At 44.2% G+C, this 12,500-nt stretch overlaps 1 protein-coding gene across 1 annotated transcript in view; it reads right to left on the bottom strand.

Annotated features, from left to right (window-relative positions):
* The window catches only part of LOC121866869, a 46,095-nt gene that overhangs the window by 18,751 nt on the left and 14,844 nt on the right, over positions 1 to 12,500 (bottom strand). The gene's annotated exons all lie outside the window — the stretch shown is intronic.

Genomic DNA, 12,500 nt, shown 5'->3' with positions numbered 1-12,500 from the left:
TTATGTATGAGAGCTTAGTGTTAGATTATAGGCTTTCCAAAGTTAGATGAAAAAAAAGATTCATTTTCACCTCTAATCATCATGCTATAACTACATAACAAAGGACTATAACTACCTTCTGTGGCCGTCTCAGTTTTATAATTATAGGTAATAAAAGCAGAGAGAAGGGTGTTCTATAATGATAAACCTGAAGGAATATAATCTCAAGGTTGACACAAATGAAAAGCGTAAAACTATCCTATAATTGCCTATTGAGACGTATAATTTCAGTGTTTAATGATGGGGTGTGATTATAGGGCGTTTAAGGAGAAGACTCACGATCATAAACATGTTAAAAAAAAAGGTATAATTCCAATATATTTCAGAGTACTAGGAGTTTTAACGAGTCATAACAAGGGTTTATTGTGTGTGTGTGTGTGTGTGTGTGTGTGTGTGTGTGTGTTTATTGAGTCTATGGTCCTTGGTATCCACTAACATGTTATAGTTGAACCCCTGACACGAATCCATTATTAAATTTGAACCACTGACATGAATGAACCTTTAGTAAAATTGAACCCCTAACATGAACCCATTAGTAAATTTGAACCCTTTATAAATTGAACCCCTGACATGGCGCCGATGTAGCAAACTACTGATATAGGGTGCCACGTGTCCAGTTTGTGAGTGAAAAAGACATCTTGTTAATTTAAGGGGGGGAATGGTGCCATGGGTGACGCAATCACTGTACGCTTATTTTTGTCCTTGAGATCCCGTGTGTGTGTGTGTAAAATCTCTCTCTCTCTCTCTCTCTCTCTCTCTCTCTCTCTCTCTCTCTCTCTCTCTCTCTCTCTCTCTCTCTCTCTCTTTCTTTCTTTCATATGCCCTCCCTAATCCTCCCCTTCTCTCCCCTTCCCTCCCCACCTCCCCACACACACCACAATCTTGTACTTTTTTCCCCTCCACAAGATAAGGTGGTTTAAAAACCTACTCTGGGGCCTTCAACGATGTGTTACCACCCAAACACAGTGCAAGGGAGAGTGGTGGGGGAGATAGTGGGGTGTAGAGCAGGGAGTGGGAGAGAGAGAGAGAGAGAAAGGGAGAGAGAGATTGATTGAGGGAGTGACGGGATAGGAGGGAGAGAGTAATAGAGTGGGAGGGAGAGCGGCAAAGTTTGAGTGAGATGAAGAGTGGGAGGGCGAGTGGGGGGAAATGTGGGAGAGTGGACGAGCGAGTGGAAGGAGAGTTTTGGGGTGGGAGAGAGAGAGAGAGAGAGAGGGAGGTTTAGGTACTCTCAACACGCGTCTCTGGGACCTCCCTATGATTGTGAATTTATGGAGGAAATAAGGTGGGTTGAGTAAAGGGGCTCTTGTGCGTTTCTGTTTCTCTAACATACAGAGAGAGTGAGAGAGAGAAAGAGAGCTAAGTGTGAGGGCGTGGGGGATAGAGGAAGGCGTGTATCTACTGTGAGGGGCGTGGAGGTTAGAGAAAGGCCTTTTCTTATGGATAGACGGGCGTGTGTAAGGGCATGGTGGAGAGGAAGGCGTGTTGGGTGTCTGAGAAGAAGAGGCGTTTCTATAATGCAGGGATTTGGCTAGGAGGTGTTAGATACAGACAGGCGTGTGGGGGCGTGGGTGTGGAGTATATTCACCCCCACACCTGCTGCCCGAGGACTCTCTCTGGGCCACATGACACAAACAACTGACTCAGAGGTGATACGTGACGTCACTACCAACACCCTCTGGCGACCATGACGTCAACTAGTATATATATTTAGCCTCTCTTAGACGTGCTTGTATGATGACCTCTGTACAATGATCTGGTAGACTCACAAATAAAATCAGCCACGTGAAGATTAGACACTCCCCAGCTTATTTCATCGGAAGATTAGACACTCCCCAGCTTATTTCACCTGAAGATCTTCCACCCTAACGATACCCGGGGGTTTTAGTCAGTTTAAAGTAGGTTAGGTTAGTGTTTAAGGTGGTTAAGCTTTAGTTGAAATAAGCTGGGGTGTGTCTAATCTTTAGATGATCCAACAAAACTCCTATTACTCATCTGAGACTCCCTGACCTCTCTAACCCCTGTCTAACCCCGACCTCTCTAACCCTACCTCTCTAATCCCGACCTCTCTAACCCTTGAACTATGACCCTAGCCTTGACCTTTCTGGACTCTAGCACCTTAGGGCCACCACTCACAGGGCCACCACTCACAGGGCCACCACCTTAGGTTAATGAAAATTGTAGAAGGAATCATTAACTAACACGTGAGTAATTTAAGAGGTTATATTACTGGCGGCGACCGTCCTGGGGTATCATATTTTATTATATATCTCTCTACATTCAAATCCACTACGGTTTCAATCAGAAAGAGAGAGAGAGAGAGAGAGAGGTAATACAAAGTAACACAATATATATCAACAGTAGTACAGTAAGTTAAAAGAAAATGGAGTAAAAAAAAGAGTTAAGGAGGTACTTTTATATATCCTTCTTTTTTCTTTTTTTTTTTACATCTCATATTTCTCTTCTTTTTTTTCCGGGTCTGCTGTAGGAGGGTGGCGGCGGTGGACAATATTCCAGGAGCAGCGATGTTCCTAGCGACGCTCTCTGTGGCGGGTAAGTGCCAATTTCTCGCTCCAATTTAGCGAATTTTAGTGAGTGAGAGACACTTTGAGAGATCCTGTGAAGTCCAGGGCGAGTGAAGGAGGAGCAGGAGAGGAAGAAGAAGAGGTGGTAAGGAAGGAAGAGGAAGAGGAAGAAGAGGTGGTGATAAGGAGGGGGGGGGGAGTGGTAAGGAAAGAGGGGGAAAGAGAAGGTAGTAGAGAAGGAGGAGGGGGAGGAGTAAGGAGGGGTGAGGTGGTAAGGAGGAGAAGGAAAGGAGGAGGAGGTAAGGGAGGAAGTGAGTCAGGAGAGATGATAAGAAAGATGATGACGGGGAAGGGGAAGAAGAGGAGGAATAAGAGGAGGATAGAGAAAGAAGATAGAAATTGAAGACTGTGATGATGCGAGTGAACAAGATAAATAGACAAAGAGAAAGAACCATGTGAGAGACAGTGAGAGAAAGAGGGAGATAGATAGAAAGTGGGGGGGGAGGAGAAAGAAGGAAGGAATCAAAGAAGAGGGATAAATTAGCAGGAGGATAACTGGGAAAGGATAAGGATGACGTATTATGAAAAGGGTGTGGTAAAGGTGGAGAAAAGGAGGCATAGAGGAGGATGGTGAAGGGAATCTAGCAGGAAGAATAGTAAGAGGAGGAGTAGGAGTAGGAGTAGCAGGTAACCGAGCAGGAGGCAAGGAAGCGGAGATGACCCTAATCAAAGAGTATGGAGGTAAGGGGGGGCCCAGACAGGGGGGCCGTCTTAACCCCCCCCCTCCCCTCACAATTTCCTGTCTCCTTCCTACTGACTGCCGTGTTAACTGACGACGATGGCTTGTAGTGTCTGCTGCTGCTGTGACCTATAGTGTCTGCTGCTGCTGTGACCTGTAGTGTCTGCTGCTGCTGTGACCTATAGTGTCTGCTGCTGCTGTGACCTGTAGTGTCTGCTGCTGTTGTGACCTGTCGTGTCTGCTGCTGTTGTGACCTGTAGTGTCTGCTGCTGTTGTGACCTGTAGTGTCTGCTGCTGTTGTGACCTGTAGTGTCTGCTGCTGTTGTGACCTGTAGTGTCTGCTGCTGTTGTGACCTGTAGTGTCTGCTGCTGTTGTGACCTGTAGTGTCTGCTGCTGTTGTGACCTGTAGTGTCTGCTGCTGTTGTGACCTGTAGTGTCTGCTGCTGTTGTGACCTGTAGTGTCTGCTGCTGTTGTGACCTGTAGTGTCTGCTGCTGTTGTGACCTGTAGTGTCTGCTGCTGTTGTGACCTGTAGTGTCTGCTGCTGTTGTGACCTGTAGTGTCTGCTGCTGTTGTGACTGACCTGTAGTCTGCTTGACCTCTTTAATCTTTTTCGTTTACACCTTTTCAGTCATGTTTTTTTTTCCCTCATCTTCCTCTTCCACCTATTTCCTCTACTGCTTTTCCTCCTCCTATTTTTCCTCCTCTTTCTCCTCCTTCCTGCCCTTCTTCCTCCTTCCCCTCCTCCTCCTCCTGCCATCACTCCCGAGCACCTCCTTCCTCTACTGACTAGCGGAGGAGTCGTCCATCCGTCTGCCTCCTCCTCTCATTTCCGTCGATAAGATGGAGGACAAGCGCCCATACCCGGTGTCTGGTCAAATGGGCCCCCCTTAGTCCTTAATAGACCCCACCCTAACCATTTAGTACTGAGGTCTAGTCCCAATAAGCCCCAGTTTTCATCGGTTTCGAAGTTTAATAGGGTGTACAAGAAATGGGGCCCATTCGATCTACTCAGCCTCCTTCCACACTACGTAAACAAAGGAATCCGTTTTCTATGACTCATACATTGAGGGGGGTCCTTACATAGACCCACAGGAGGCACTACACTATTTTAAAATCTATGTATTTGCATTTAGATGTAACTTATAAGATATCTATTGGTTATTTAGACACCAAGAAAACATTCTTCTATTCACGTATATACACATAGACCTTAAAAACAGTATCGTGCAACATTTTGAAACCCTAAAATAACCCATAATATTTTTTTTACCCTCAAACTTGGGGTAAGTGAACGTATCAAGTTTGGGATGAATCTCCGTGCAATTCCAACGCTATTTTGGCATCTCTACTTTTTCTCTACTATTTTTTTTTTTCACACCTGCGGGTATTGAAGGCGGTACTGTCAACTTTTTTTCTACGTCTGTGAAATTGGCTCAGGTTGTCAAGACAAATATAGGTAAGAAATAGTTGTGGCCACACGTGTTGGTTATATTGAGACATATATTGTGGCTTCTGTTTTGTTTATGATCATTATTTAATGTGATTTAATCTAACTTCTTCGTTTTTAGTGTTTGTATATATTTGGCAGCGCTTTTGTTTAGATTTTGTACTTTATTGATGGGTAAGTTTGTAGAAAAGTTGGTTCTTGTGTTTTTGTGTCTGTGCATCGATTAGGCTTCCTCTTACAATTGTATTATTATTATTATTATTATTATTATTATTATTATTATTATTATTATTATTATTATTATTATTATTATTATTATTATTATTAACCATTATCACTCCTAATGGGCACAAGGATTAATTGTCCTAATGGGGATCAATTGTAATGGTTAGTTTAGAGACGTATTACCAGTGAGGGGCTATTCGAACCTTCAATCGGTACAAAGTCAAGTATAGGAAATATTAAATGGTGAAATATCAAAAAGAAAACGGATCTTAACCACGGGCAGACTCTTGTATTTTTTTCCCCGGACCAACGGCAGATTGAAGCTCTCTATAACGCATTAATTATGAGATTATACACAATGAACGTTTACATTACAAATTATGAAACTTTTAATAACTAAGAATTAAAAAAAATGGTGATGGTGTAATTGTAAGAGATATTTTACAGTGCATGTCTATACACACACACACACACACACACACACACACACACACACACACACACACACACACACACAGCTGGACAAATATTTGGTTATCATAGCATAATCATCAAAAACTAACACAAAACAGAAGTCTCAGTTGATCCTCAGATAAAAGGATGAAATTCCACTGGACAAAGACCCATTAGAACGAATCATGATGAAACACTAGCTTACGATGTTGCATTAAATGGGAATCATCGTCGGTACAGTTTATAACGAGAAAAAAAAATATCATCTCTAACAAAAATATTTCATGATGCTATATTATCCCACAACCAAAAATATTGACCAAGAATAAACAAAGACATATGTTGATTAATGTATAACGAATATATATCTGACACTCTTACACAACGGGAAGATCGTCGTCAGGAGTAAAGAGAAAAGGTAAATATTTTATAATAGTTCCAACTGTCGATACTGGCTCACATGTTTGCTCAAAATTACGATGTGACTTTATCGAGGGTGACACACGTTCCCTGAGGCCCGGCTGTTTGGTGCGTCAACACACAGCTGATCTGTGAGGGCCAGCCACTTTACCTCTACCAGGGAGGTAAGCTGGGGGCTGTAGGGATCTCCTGGTGGGTTGGAGGGACCTGGGGGATAGAGGGATGGAGGGAACTGGGGGCTGGAGAGAGTGACCTGGGGGCTGGAGGGATATTCTGGATGGATGGAGGAACCTGGGGGATGGAGGGATGTAAGGAGCTGGGGGCTGGAGGGAGGGATAGAGGGACCTGAGGGCTGGAGGGATCTTCTGGAGGGACCTGGTGGATGGAGGGAGGGACCTGGTGGATGGAGGGAGGGACCTGGTGGATGGAGGGAGGGATGAAGGGACCTGGGGGCCTTAGGGGACTTCAGAAGAGATGGAGGGAGCGATACTTTGAAGACAGGATTAGCACGAGAGGGACACTGGCTGGAGTATGACAGTGATGTCGTGTGCTGAAGGGCTCTACACTGAACACCAGGGACTTTTTGGGAGGGAGAAATTGTATGGAATGGGATTTAGAAAAGCTTTGCGTTCTGGGGGAATTTACTGCTGGAACCACGAAGGCTGTCTGTCGTAGCCGGCAACACTTGTTTCTACCTCCGTGAGAGACGATGGACAATGAGTTGATTTAGGGGAAGTTGGTGGAGTTATGTTTTATACTGAAGAAATACTGAGGTTATCAATAGATAGAGTGAAACGTCATTCATTAATTAGAGTTTTAAATCATTTTTAGTTTTGAAAAATTAGTAACGAATAGCAGGAATATTCTAAATTACATGTTACGTTAATTGGTATATAAACGCTCATGTGTATCGAGCATTTCTGAGAAGACTTAGTGAGTATTTTTATAACGTGTCTCTTGTTTCTGTTGGTGTAAACTTCAAGGTCTTGTACACCACAGCAGCCTCGGTTCATCTCATCCCCCTGAGTTGTCCCACATTACACCTCCCCGGGTCATAACCTCACAGCCACTGTATATTCAACCATGTCAGGAAAGTTTATCTCGTGGTGGGAAGGAAGGGAGGGATGATGGGGAGGAGGAGAAGGGGCCGACCACACTGCCACAATCCACATACACCAATAGACAGAGACCTGAAGGTGAATTGGGGAAATCCACACGTCTGCGGTCAAAGCCTGCACTCTTTTTTTTCTTTTTAGTTTTTACCTTAAAGAATTTTTTTTCATTTTACTTTTGAGTCGATTTATTTAAGCGATTTTTTTTTAAGAAATCTGGTTTATTTTATTTATACGAAGATTATTCCGTACCTCAAGATGCTGTGGTGCTCCGCGTACAGAGAGAGGGGGAAAAAACCCACGAGGTACGAATCTCAGGGAATCTTGGCGGTGATGGTGCATAAACTGTGCAGCCCTTCACCTAGTCCTGCCAACGCCTAAGGCATAAAAATTCCAATCCCTCTGACCTTGGCCTTGTGGTATGTTTGGGGATATGTAGGTCACCATCACCACCACCACAACGTTACCACAGCTGCAATGAGGGGGCGGGCGGGTCGTCTTGTATGGCACTCTGGGATGTCACCGCGAGTATAGAAGCTACGCCAGACGAACGTTCGCTTAGCTCTCTCTCTCTCTCTCTCTCTCTCTCTCTCTCTCTCTCTCACTTAACCCTTCACACCGAGGGCTTCACCAGACCTCAGATTGTGTTCCTGTCTCCAATTTTCTCAAGCACGTGAACGATTTTCCCCCGGAAGATTACTTGTCGCTTCAAAATGTTACATCTTGAGTGATCGAAGTTAAGAGTGTGTGTGTGTGTGTGTGTGTGTGTGTGTGTGTGTGTGTGTGTGTGTGTGTGTGTGTGTGTGTGTGTGTGTGTGTGTGTGTGTGTGTGCCTCGTCTCTGTTTTAACTTGTAATCAGTAAGATGAAAGGCTACATCTCCTGACTAATTGTATCAAAACAGAAGCAACACAAACGTCAACATCAATATCAATTTCACTAATGATTCACCAACCTCACACGTATAATGAAATAACAACAACAACAAATACAACAAAAACACTATAACTGAACACTATAACACAACACTATAACACAATACAACCCTCCATTTATACACTATACCCCCCGAAAAAAAAAATTAAATAAATCAAATCAATCCCTCCATCCTTCAAAAAAAAAAAAATAAATAAATAATCTCGACCCATCATCATCTAATAAACAACACCACACTCACCTAAGTAGCAATACGCCACCGGGGATAAAAGCCATGAAAAGTCGCTTCTAAACTCATTTGTATAACTCTGGGTGCTACTCACGGCGTCAAGGGGAGTCTGTTTACATCTCAGCTTTATACTGTATATGTTTTTATTTTGTTTTTTACCTTTCTCCCATTTTTATTTTGTGGCGAGGTCTCTCTCTCTCTCTCTCTCTCTCTCTCTCTCAGGTGATGCCAAGCTCTGGTGTAGTTTGGTAGGATGGCCGGTAGAGGGTGTTAGTTACTCTTGTGATCTGCATTTGATTATGTCTTGAGAGAGAGAGAGAGAGAGAGGCAGGCAGGCAGGCAGGCAGGCAGGCAGGCAGGCACGCACGTAGGCAGGCAGGCAGGCATGAGAAGCATAGATTGTCTTTCATCACCGTCACAGCCATGCAACAGACGCTGAGAGACTTACATGAACCAGGAGTATCCTTGAGGAGGAGGAGGAAGAGGAAGAAGAAGAAGAACAGGAGGAGAGGAGAAGGAGGAGGAGGAAGGAATGATGGTGTAGGTGGAGGAGGAGGAAGAGAAGGGGATGGTGGTGGTGGAGGAGAAGGAGGAAGAAGAAGAGGAAGAGGAGTAGGAGGAGGAGGAACAGGAAGAGGAGGAGGGTGAGCTCAGAGATATGAACAGTTTACTCTACCCTTCTGAGACTGACGTGACTCCTCCTCACAGAAGTAGTTTGGGGCTGCGTCAAGTGTTGGAAATATGTGACGTTTTTCTGACGTTTCATCTTTTTGGACAGGAAACGTTTGTGTGTGTGAGTGTGTGTGTGTGTGTGTGTGTGTGTGTGTGTGTGTGTGTGTGTGTTTGCTTTGTGTGAGTTTTATCGTTTTGTTTATGTGTTCGTTTTTGTTTTATTTATCTTTCTTTCTATGGATCGTAACATTCCTCTCTGCTTTCAAAGTTAACAGTTTATCACAGTCACTCAACACTGAGGTTAGGTTTTGCTTAGGCTAGGTTGGGTTAGGTTAGGCTGAGTCGGGTTAGGTTAGGTTAATTTTGAAAAGATTAGCGTCAGGTGATCTGGGGAGGTAAATCTTCAGGTGATCCATAATTAAAGATCACATCTCAAAACACACGTAAAGGAGAATAAATTCATCCTTCAGTGTCAGGGCTGCGCCACACACACACACACACACACACACACACACACACACACACACACACACACACGACAGAGCCGGTTATGGTCGCTTGGCTCACGACTTATTTACACCTGCGAAAAGTGGGTCAAATACTGGTGGCGGCACAGAATGGTTGCTACCTGAGGCCACCACACAGCTGACCCGTGAGCCAGGTGTCGCCTCCACACCTGACGCACACACACACACTCACACACATACTGGCCGCCACCCGACTAGACCATTAGCAAGTGTTAGGATTCGTCCGTCTTCACTTACAAAAACGGATCCCAAATAAACACACAGAATCCTTGCGTCAAAACGAACGAGGTTGTTGTGATGATTTTTACCCCTACATCTACCTTCTTGCTCCTCGTCTGTTTATTACAAGAACTCATGGTCGTTTTGTAAGAGGGTGAGAGGGGGTGAGAGAGAGGGGTAGGTGAGAGAGAGAGAGAGAGGGGGGCGAGGAGAGAGGGGGGCATGAGGGAGAGAGAGAGGGGGGGATGAGAGAGAGGGAGAGTCTGGATATCAGGTGGAGGCAGAACTTTTAAGTGAGGAATTCTTTCGTGAGACGTCCCTTCGCAACTTCCCCAGATGGTAAATTTTCATCTCATCACAACCCACCACCGGGAGCACCACATACACACACACACACACACACACACACACTGAATATCATCTAACTCTTGTGTCCGTGAGATGTAAATGGACTATTGACGTCACAAATTGTAAATAAACTCGCAGCGTTATGAAATTTAAGTTAACGTGACTTGAAAGAATGTAAACAGACCAGTTATACCACGTGCTATAAACTAACCAGTGACGTCAGTGAAGAAATCCGTGACGTAATTGGAAGAATATTTAAAACTTGTATAACAGAATTAATGACGTAATACATAAACATAAGTAATATACTAATACTTGCACACATGTGGGAGTCATTATCTTCATTTTGTTCCTGGATATCACATAATATTTTCACATCTTAAAACATACGCCATATATGAGGTTACTTTATATATATATATTGTATTTAGTAGTGATTGATGCAGCCTACAGGACAAAATGTAGAAAGTCATTCCTGTTGGCTCCTATACCCTGTAGCTACTTCATACTACAGGATTATATTATAACGTCTTAAGGCTGAAAGTACAACCCTAACACATGTGAAATTTAGTTAAATGTTTAAGTGTACGTGTGTGTGTGTGTGTGTGTGTGTGTGTGTGTGTGTGTGTGTGTGTGTGTGTGTGTGTGTGTTATTTTTACTTTCGTGGAGATTTGAAGGACTTACTACTACCGTGAATGCCATCAAACAAGCGCCCCGCCCCGCCCCGACCCGCCCCGCCCCGCCACCATTACAAAACAAGGTGATTAAGAGAGAGAGGGGTTAGGGAAAGTGAGAATGTATAGAAGTAAAAAGAGAGGGGAAGGAAGGATGAAGAGAGGAGGAGGGAAGGGAAGAGAGAAGGGGAGTAATAGAGGTGAGGTGAAAGAGGAGAAGGAGAGAAGTAGGCGAGGTATGATAAGAAAGAGGAGTGGGAGGTAGAAACGGGGGGTAAGAGAGGAAGAGGAAGAGAGATAAGAGTGGAAAAGGCGTGAGGGAAAGATAAGGGATGAGGAGGAAGTGGGGGAGGAAAAGTGAGAGACAAATGGGAGGAAAGGAGGAGGGGTGGGAAAGGGAGAAGACGTGAGAGGGAATGTTAGAAAGGGAGGTGAAAGAGATAGAGAGGTGGGAGACGGAGAAGGAGGGAGAGGTGGGAAAAGGAGAAGATGTGAGAGAGAGTGAGGGACGATGGGGGGAGGGGGGGGATTACTGGGCACTGCTGGGCCAAGGTGAAGGAATGATGAACTATTTATAACCAACACATGATGCTTAACCCCCAGGCTTGATGCCAGTGGTGGTGGTAGTGGTGGTTCTTTGGTTGGTGGTAGTGGTGGTTGTTTGGTTGGTGGTAGTGATAATAGTGGTTGTTTGGTTGGTGGTAGTGATAATAGTGGTTGTTTGGTTGGTGGTAGTGATAATAGTGGTTGTTTGGTTGGTGGTAGTGATAATGGTGGTTGTTTTGGTTGGTGGTAGGGATAATGGTGGTTGTTTGGTTGGTGGTAGTGATAATGGTGGTTGTTTTGGTTGGTGGTAGGGATAATGGTGGTTGTTTGGTTGGTGGTAGTGATAATGGTGGTTGTTTGGTTGGTGGTAGTGATAATGGTGATTGTTTGGTTGGTGGTAATGATAATGGTGGTAGTGGTATCAGTTAAAATGGTCCCTATATAGGTGTCAGTGATGGTGTTAGACTGGTGGATGTTGGCAGGAGTGACACTCAGACAACATTACTGGTGTTGGCACGTCATTGTTAACTTTGGTGGCAGTGATACGGGTTACAGTATTGTTTATATGACTTAGGCTCTCTCCATTACCACACGCTTCCAACACCAACACACCCTCCCAACACACCCTCCCAACACACCCTCCCAACACACCCTCCCAATACACCCTCCCAACACACCCTCCCAACACACCCTCCCAACACACCCTCCCAACACACCCCACTAATCTCAAATCATCTGGTGAATGGTCAAATTAGGGTCCTAATCATAATAGTCGCCAATCCTACTGGCTCGTTTAGACCAGATTGGATCCTATTACAAATGGATCATATTAGGATATAAACCCACTTGGCATGTAATCCAATATTCCCTCCTTCACTATGCACTCTCTGAACTCTCGGGAACACTCAAGGACAAGGTATCAGGCACTCAGCTATCCACTATCAATTGTAAAGTAAGCAATCCTCTGTCTGTGGCACTCCCAAACAATGCCTCAAACCCTCCTCCTGTGCCAAGGTTCGCTACGCAGGGTGTACTGGGGAAATGACCCCTGAAAATATGTTTTGGTGTTCAAATATATTGATTATTGTGTTTTCATTTTTAATTTAGAGTTTATGTAGGAAGTGTTGTGTCATAGGTAGAACTTTTATATCACAGTCAGAACTATTGTACCGTGTGAAGGCATGTGTTTTAGTCACTTCCCAAGGACTAAACAAACAGACAGACAGACAGACAGACAGACACAGATACAACCTTCAACATTTATATAAGTGTCGACAAAAACTGCACTAAATCTCCAACACTTTGTAGTTAGTGAGTAACCGACAAACACTCACACAGACATATAGCCGTGAGTGTGTGTTTGTTTTTCTTGGGTGTTTTTATATA

The sequence above is a fragment of the Homarus americanus genome, unplaced genomic scaffold (genome assembly GCF_018991925.1).
Source record: "Homarus americanus isolate GMGI-L3 unplaced genomic scaffold, GMGI_Hamer_2.0 scaffold3452, whole genome shotgun sequence".
NCBI lineage: Eukaryota > Metazoa > Arthropoda > Malacostraca > Decapoda > Nephropidae > Homarus > Homarus americanus.
The sequence above is the reverse complement of the archived record's forward strand: the minus strand, read 5'-3'. Positions and strand labels throughout refer to the sequence as shown.